Below are 6,643 nucleotides of genomic sequence, written 5' to 3'. Positions count from 1 at the left end.
GTGAGTGTTTTCTGGCCTATTTAAACACAGAGATATAGAATTCAAACAGGGAGGAGGGATCTGACTACCAGATGCAGCTGCTGAGTGAGGCAGGACGTCAACAGTGGAATCAGTGATGTCCAAGCGGGAAAGGAGACATTTTGACAGCAGGGAGGCCATTGAAGTAGCAATGCTTGGTAGACTGGGTGGGTTCACCTTATGCTTAGGATTTTATTTCCATTTAAATCTCTGGGAGGCAGAGGTGGACGTTACTGGCTTGACCCCATGTTAAAGAAAAACCACAGTCCAGGCCTTTAAAGAAGACTAGGGAAACAAGTCAAATAGACAGCAAATAGGCAGATGTAAGGACCTTCACTGAACACAGATGTATCGAGCGCCTGTGACAAGGCAGAGGCACTGTGCTGGAGCCCAGAGATGCACCGAGGAGCGTGACCGACAGATTCCCTGCTCTTGGGGGACATCCATTCTAATTGCCATTTAACATGCCAGGTGCATGGAGCGCAGGGGAGGTCACAAAGTAGCTGTGATACAGCGGGAAGCTCAGAGAAAACCTGGCCTCTCGGCTTGCTTGCTCCAGGACCTTAGGCAAACCTCTGAAACTCTCCCTTTCTCGTCCATTGGTGGTACCTTCTGGGGTCATGCTGAAGAGTCACTGAGGCAGTGTTAGGTGGTAACAAGGCCCTGGAGAGGGGAGGAAGGGCTTGGAGCTTTGTGCTGTCGGCCAACTGGGGTGTAGACCCCTGTGTGTGGTAGCTCTCGGGGGATATGGTTGCCCGTGGATAAAAATGTGGGAACTAGAAAGACAGGCAAAGCCAGCGGGAAAACTCAGAGGCAGAGAGAACACGTGTGCGTCCATCGCCAGCATAGTTTTGCCCCTCCCTCAGTGTGATTTCATGATTCGTGCTTCTCTGGGTGTGATGTCATGTGGTCTGAGATGTTTATTGCACTGCATTCCAGGGATGGCGGGGGGGAGCCGTGTCCAGTGTTAGAGAGCTGGGGAAAGCCTCCTCGGTGGAATTTTAACTCTTCCTGTAAACAGTGACCTAATTCGAGGAAGGCTCTGTCTGGCCAGGCCTCACAGCCCCTGTATCTCTTCTTTCTCCTCACCCCCTTCTCCCGCGCTCAGTCATTCTGTCTCGCCTTTATCTCACATATGGACTTTGCAAATAAGCGTGGGTGATTTGTGTGCTCAGCTAACTGGAGAGACCGTGTGTCAGCAAAGCCAAGCACCCCAGCCAAGTCATGAGCCCCTGCAGGAGGGAGCCACCTCCTTCTCTCTCACTGTGAAACGTTATCTCAGCAGGAGGGACGGAGTCCAGCCAAGGCCAACAGACCGGCCAGGGAGCCCCTTCTTTCCCTCCCAGCTCCAGCTCCAGCTGTATGTTTTCCCCCTTGAGCAGTAGGTCAAGTTCTCTCTCTTCTTTGTGTAAACTGAGCAAAACTTTTGACTGAGGGACCTGCCCCCCGGTTGTTGATGGCTTTTCCCTCCTTCCCTTCACCTGCTATCAAGGAGGCTGAATTTATAGGTGGGCAGCACCTCACAGAGGAAGAGAAACCGCCCTTCTCATTGCTCAGGTGCCAGCAAAAGAGCTAACCTTCCCCCCGGGAGCCCACAAGGGAGGGGTGAATCCCAGCTAGCGAGCCCCTTGGTGGGTGGTACTTGGGGATGGGAAAGGAAGGGTGAGTGGAAGCGTCATATGAGGGCGGATGGAGGGAGGGGGACAAGCAAGGCGTAAAATGTCCTGCCACGTTTTGACTGAGAAGCACTAACCTAGGTCAGGGGTCAGCAGACTTTTTCTGTAAAGGGCCAGATAGTAAATAACTTGTTCTCTTTGTGGGCCATCCGGTCTCTGTCGCAACCATTCTGAGGTTGTAGGGCAAAACCGGCCACAGACAATTGGTAAACTAATGGGCGTGTCTGTGGCCCCAATAAAAGATGGTTCACAACAAGAGGCGGCAGGCGAGATTGGCCCGTGGGCTATACAGTCTTCTGACCCTTGGTCTGCAAGAAGACCCTTCCCATGTTCCTGTTTAGCCAGCTACATCCGGGGAGGGAGGCCAGTCTGCCTCTGTTATGTGGTTCTGCTTTCTCCACCCTGTTTCTTACCAACCCTGGGTGCTGAGCTTGGACAGGGAGACCTCCTAAATGAAAGCCAGAGGGCTGGTGACCTCAGGGTTCAGGATTCTGTTGATAAATTCCCCACTCTGTGCAGGCACAGGACAGGTAGCGATTGTAGGCGTGAAACTCAGCCAGGAGCGGTGTTGGGACCTTCCCTAAGCAGTTTGGTTTAGAAATTATAGAATTCTCCTATTTTCCACCTCTTCTCTTGTTTCCAGGTCTCGTATAATCTGAATGTTGACATTCTGACTTCATCTTTTGTATTTCTTGGCTCTCCTGTGGTGTCTTCTATCCGTTTATATATTCCTCTTGATATTTCAGGGAGAGCTCCTTAGTCTAATATTCTAGCTCGTGGGTTCATTCCTTGTTCCACCGTTTCCCCTTCCATTGTACTCCTTAACCCAGCCTGAGAGCGGGTTCAGTGTCAAGGGCTGGACTGCTTGGGTTCAAATCCCAGCTCTGCAGGTAATTGTAGGCCAGTTACCTAACTAGTCTGTGCCTCCACTTCCTCGTCTGTAAAGTGGGCTTGGTGATAGTACCCAGCTCACGTTGTTATAAGAAGTAATTATGTAACGTGTGTAGAACACTTAGCACAACAGGATAACAACCTATAGAGTTTTTATATGTAGTGCTAAAACTTCCTTATTTTTCTTCACAATTTTTTCACAATATTTCATATTGATAATCCCTTCCTTTATTTCTCCGCTTATATTTTTCATGATCGTTTAAATCCTAGCCCTCCTAATACTTCTGTGTCAGGTGGTATTTGTTGTGCAAATACTGGTTTTCGGCATCAGAACTCCTCAGGGGTCTAGTTGTGGACGGATGAGCTCACAGAGCCCCTGGGAATAGCAGCTACTGTGCTGTATCCAGTGCTGTGCTCTGGGGAAGGGTCCGAGGCCTGCCCGGGTGAGTTTAAGGGGGGAGGTCATGAGCTCCTGGGGGGAGCCCCGGTCACCCCAGGACCACCGTCCATCATTCCACCGGAAACCTCTCTGGCTCGGTTGAACGTTAAACCCTTCCAGTGACTGCATTGGGAGGGGGCCGTCTCCAAGGTGGTTTCCCACCAGCCTAGGGGCCTGGGGGCGTTGGGGAGAGAGAGCCTGAGGGCAGCTGCACAGACTTAATGCCACCGCCCTCCAGGGTCTCTCCTGCCCAGATATTTGCACTGTCCGCACACCCCCGAGATCTCAGACAACAGACATCCGCGCTGAGCCCTTGCAGCCAATTCCTGTGGAGGAGGAACAGTCAAAGATTGCCCTCAGGCTCCTGGGAGATGGGGGTTGGGGCAGGGAGACCAGATCAGAATTTCCAGAGCTTTCCTCCAACCTCTTCTCCAGCCACCTACCTCCTCCCACATTCACACTGAGGGAAGGCAAGCTTCCGCCACCCCAGGGATGACCTGAGGCTTTGTGCAGCCATTCTCATTCTCACTGCCTAGAATCCATCTCCTCCTCTTGCTTCTGTGGTTTCTCAAGGGCTGATTTTGGTGGCAAGAACCTGCACACTATGCTAGTTCCGTATCTTAGGAAGAATCAGAAAATAGAATCATAAAGTCCAAGGAAACTGAGATGCTGTCCGGCGTTCCGTTCTGGGTGTGGATCTCCCATGATGGCCCCAGTAAGTTGTCATCTGGGCTCTGCTTCAAGGGCTCCACAACCGCAAACAATGAAGGCATGGGCCTGTTCATTTTTAGTAACTTTTACCTGAAATATACCATACATACAGAAAAGTGCTCAAGTCCTCAGTGCATAGCTCGATAAACTTCCACAAAAAGAATACATCTGAATAATCCAAATTTAAAAACTTTACAAGCAGGCTTGTTAATTTTAATATCACTGTTAGGAAAGTCGCCTTTATTTCAGCCAAGAGCTCCCTTCCTGTAATTTCCACCAATAGTTTCAGCTCTGCAGAGTTATACAAAAGAAGTGCAATGTTTTCTTACCATTAAGCATTTAAAGTTAAATATTTGTCTTTCCATAAAACTTTTTCCCCTGTCCCCACCACCCCCCCAAGTTATACAGTCTTACTTCTTTCAACTAATTTTGCTGTAACAAGATGGTACTGCAGTGATGATGTAAGGAGATAAACAGTGTTGAAGGACTCCCTCATTTAGGCAAAGAGATGTTTGGAGAACACATGTTTGGGGACTGGAAGTGACTATCTGGTCTAGACAGTGTCAATATAAGGAGGAAAACAGAAGCAGGGCTGTGTCTGCCAGCACAAGGAATAGAGTGGCTTTCTGCCTGGTCACACGGGGAAGTTTGGTGGCTCTGGGGCTCCCAAGTGGGTGGGCGTGGGGTGGAGAGCAAGCGAGATGAACCAACTGCTGTGCAGGACAGTGTTTCTGGAGACACAAGGCAGCTGCGGCCCAAGAAACCAGGGAGGTGTCATCGGAACCGACGGCGGGGAGACGACAGCTCAACTGAGGTGGAGCTGAGAGAGAGTTCTGGCTGCTTCCAAGACTCGGCAGCCACTCATCTGGGAGCTAAATACAGAAGCAAGCTCACTCCAGATTCTCACCGTACAGCCCAGCAGAGGGAATAAAGCATTCGGGGTTGAGGTGGGTGACACTGAGGAGATTTGCAGACTGAAGTAAGTGAGGAATTAATTCTCAGTGTCAAGATACAGTCTAAACGCTTCTCTGGAAAACAGGAAGCCAGACTCTGAGCCCTCCTTCAACAACTGGGGCCCCTCAGTCCGACCCTGGGGCCACGAGAAGGGACCGGGCCGTGTGCGTGTGCAAAGGAAAGCTGTAACGCCTGGGAGCCCTGGGTACGTGTGCTTTTCCAGTTTCTGCCGTTGTCCACAGGCCCATCCTTTCAGCCTCTCTTTGTGTGGGCTTGGAAAGGAGAGCATGAAGTTCTCTCAGCCACAAGAGCCTTAGGAAAGTCGGGGCCACCTTCTTTTTCTCTTGTTCCTCCTCCTCCTCCTTTATTTTTTTTTAAATACTGATTCAATTTAATAAAAAGAATGGGAAAGGTGAAAAATGAGCCCTCTAACTCGTGTGGTCCCAATTACCCATTGTATCTGTGCTTACATTTATGTAGGTATTTGCTCTGTTCCTTTTTTTTTTTTTTAATTAATTAATTAATTATTTTATTTATGGCTGTGTTGGGTCTTCGTTTCTGTGCGAAGGGCTTTCTCTAGTTGTGGCAAGTGGGGGCCACTCTTCATCGCGGTGCGTGGGCCTCTCACTGTCGCGGCCTCTCTTGTTGCGGAGCACAGGCTCCAGACGCGCAGGCTCAGTAGTTGTGGCTCACGGGCCTCGTTGCTCCGCGGCATGTGGGATCTTCCCAGACCAGGGCTCGAACCCGTGTCCCCTGCATTGACAGGAAGATTCTCAACCACTGCGCCACCAGGGAAGTCCGCTCTGTTCCTTTTTATACCCTTCTTCCTAAATTTCACTCTTGCTCTTTCTGTGTGCAGAGAATGACGGAATATAAAAGTGGTGTGATTAGTCTCTGCCACGTACAGAAACTGCCCCTGTGTTTGCCACGAGGGTAAGTGTTTAAAGCTTCTCCTGTGTGTAGACTTCTGGCCTTCAGCCTCCTGAGTTGTAGCCACTTTTGCTCAGAAGGAGCTTATCCATTTCCGGTTGCCACATGCTTGTTGCATGGCTGTCTTTCCCTGGGATTCCACAGCCAGACCATACGATACCAAAACATATTGGCTATGGCTTATCCTCAAAGACTGCCAGGAAAAAAAATTGCTGGTTAAGAAAAGCTAGGTTTTTTCGACTTACTGCCATAAGGGGGAATTTTACCTTGACAGAATCTAGAAGCGTCTCAGAAGGGAGAAGTCAGGGGAAGATTACTTAGGGTTTAGGGCTTGCACTGAGTGGCTTTAAGGCGGGTTTTGCAAGTCAGGGAACTAGTTGGGATTAGGCAGAATTTTAATGCACAATAGCTGTGGATTGGTAGGCACAGAGATGTGAGGGTCTAAAAGTGCGCTTTGATGAGGAAACTGTTAGTCTTATTAAGTTAGCTATTTAATTTTAATTTTATTTATTTATTTAAAGTATAGTTCATTTACAATATTATATTAGTTTCACATGTTTTTTATAGATTATACTTCATTTAAAGTTATTATAAAATGTTGGCTGTATTCCCTGTACATGATCATCTCCATATAGATGCAGAGAGAGCATCTGACAAAATTCAGCACCCATTCATAATGAAAACTCTCAACAAAGTTGGTATAGAGGGAACATATCTCAACATAATAAAGGCCATTTATGACAAACCACAGCTAACATCATACACAATGGTGAAAAGCTGAAAGCTTTTCCTTTAAAATCAAGAACAAGACAAATGGGGATGCACGCTCTCCCCATTTCTATTTCATATAGTATTGGAAGTCCCAGCCACAGCAACCATACAAGTAAAAGAAATAAACTGCATCCAAATGGGAAGGGAGGAAGTAAAACTGTCACTATTTACAGATGACATGATACTATGTATAGAAAATCCTTGGGACATCCCTGGCGGCACAGTGGTTAAGAATCTGCCTGCCAATGCAGGG

General features: G+C 48.5%; 1 long non-coding RNA gene across 1 annotated transcript in view; it reads left to right on the top strand.

The window, feature by feature from the left end:
- Positions 1-6,643, top strand: part of LOC309638863 — a 116,135-nt gene that overhangs the window by 47,398 nt on the left and 62,094 nt on the right. The window lies entirely within an intron of this gene.

The sequence above is a fragment of the Balaenoptera physalus genome (assembly GCF_965194825.1).
Source record: "Balaenoptera physalus genome assembly, chromosome: 11".
Taxonomy (NCBI): domain Eukaryota; kingdom Metazoa; phylum Chordata; class Mammalia; order Artiodactyla; family Balaenopteridae; genus Balaenoptera; species Balaenoptera physalus.
The sequence above is the reverse complement of the archived record's forward strand: the minus strand, read 5'-3'. Positions and strand labels throughout refer to the sequence as shown.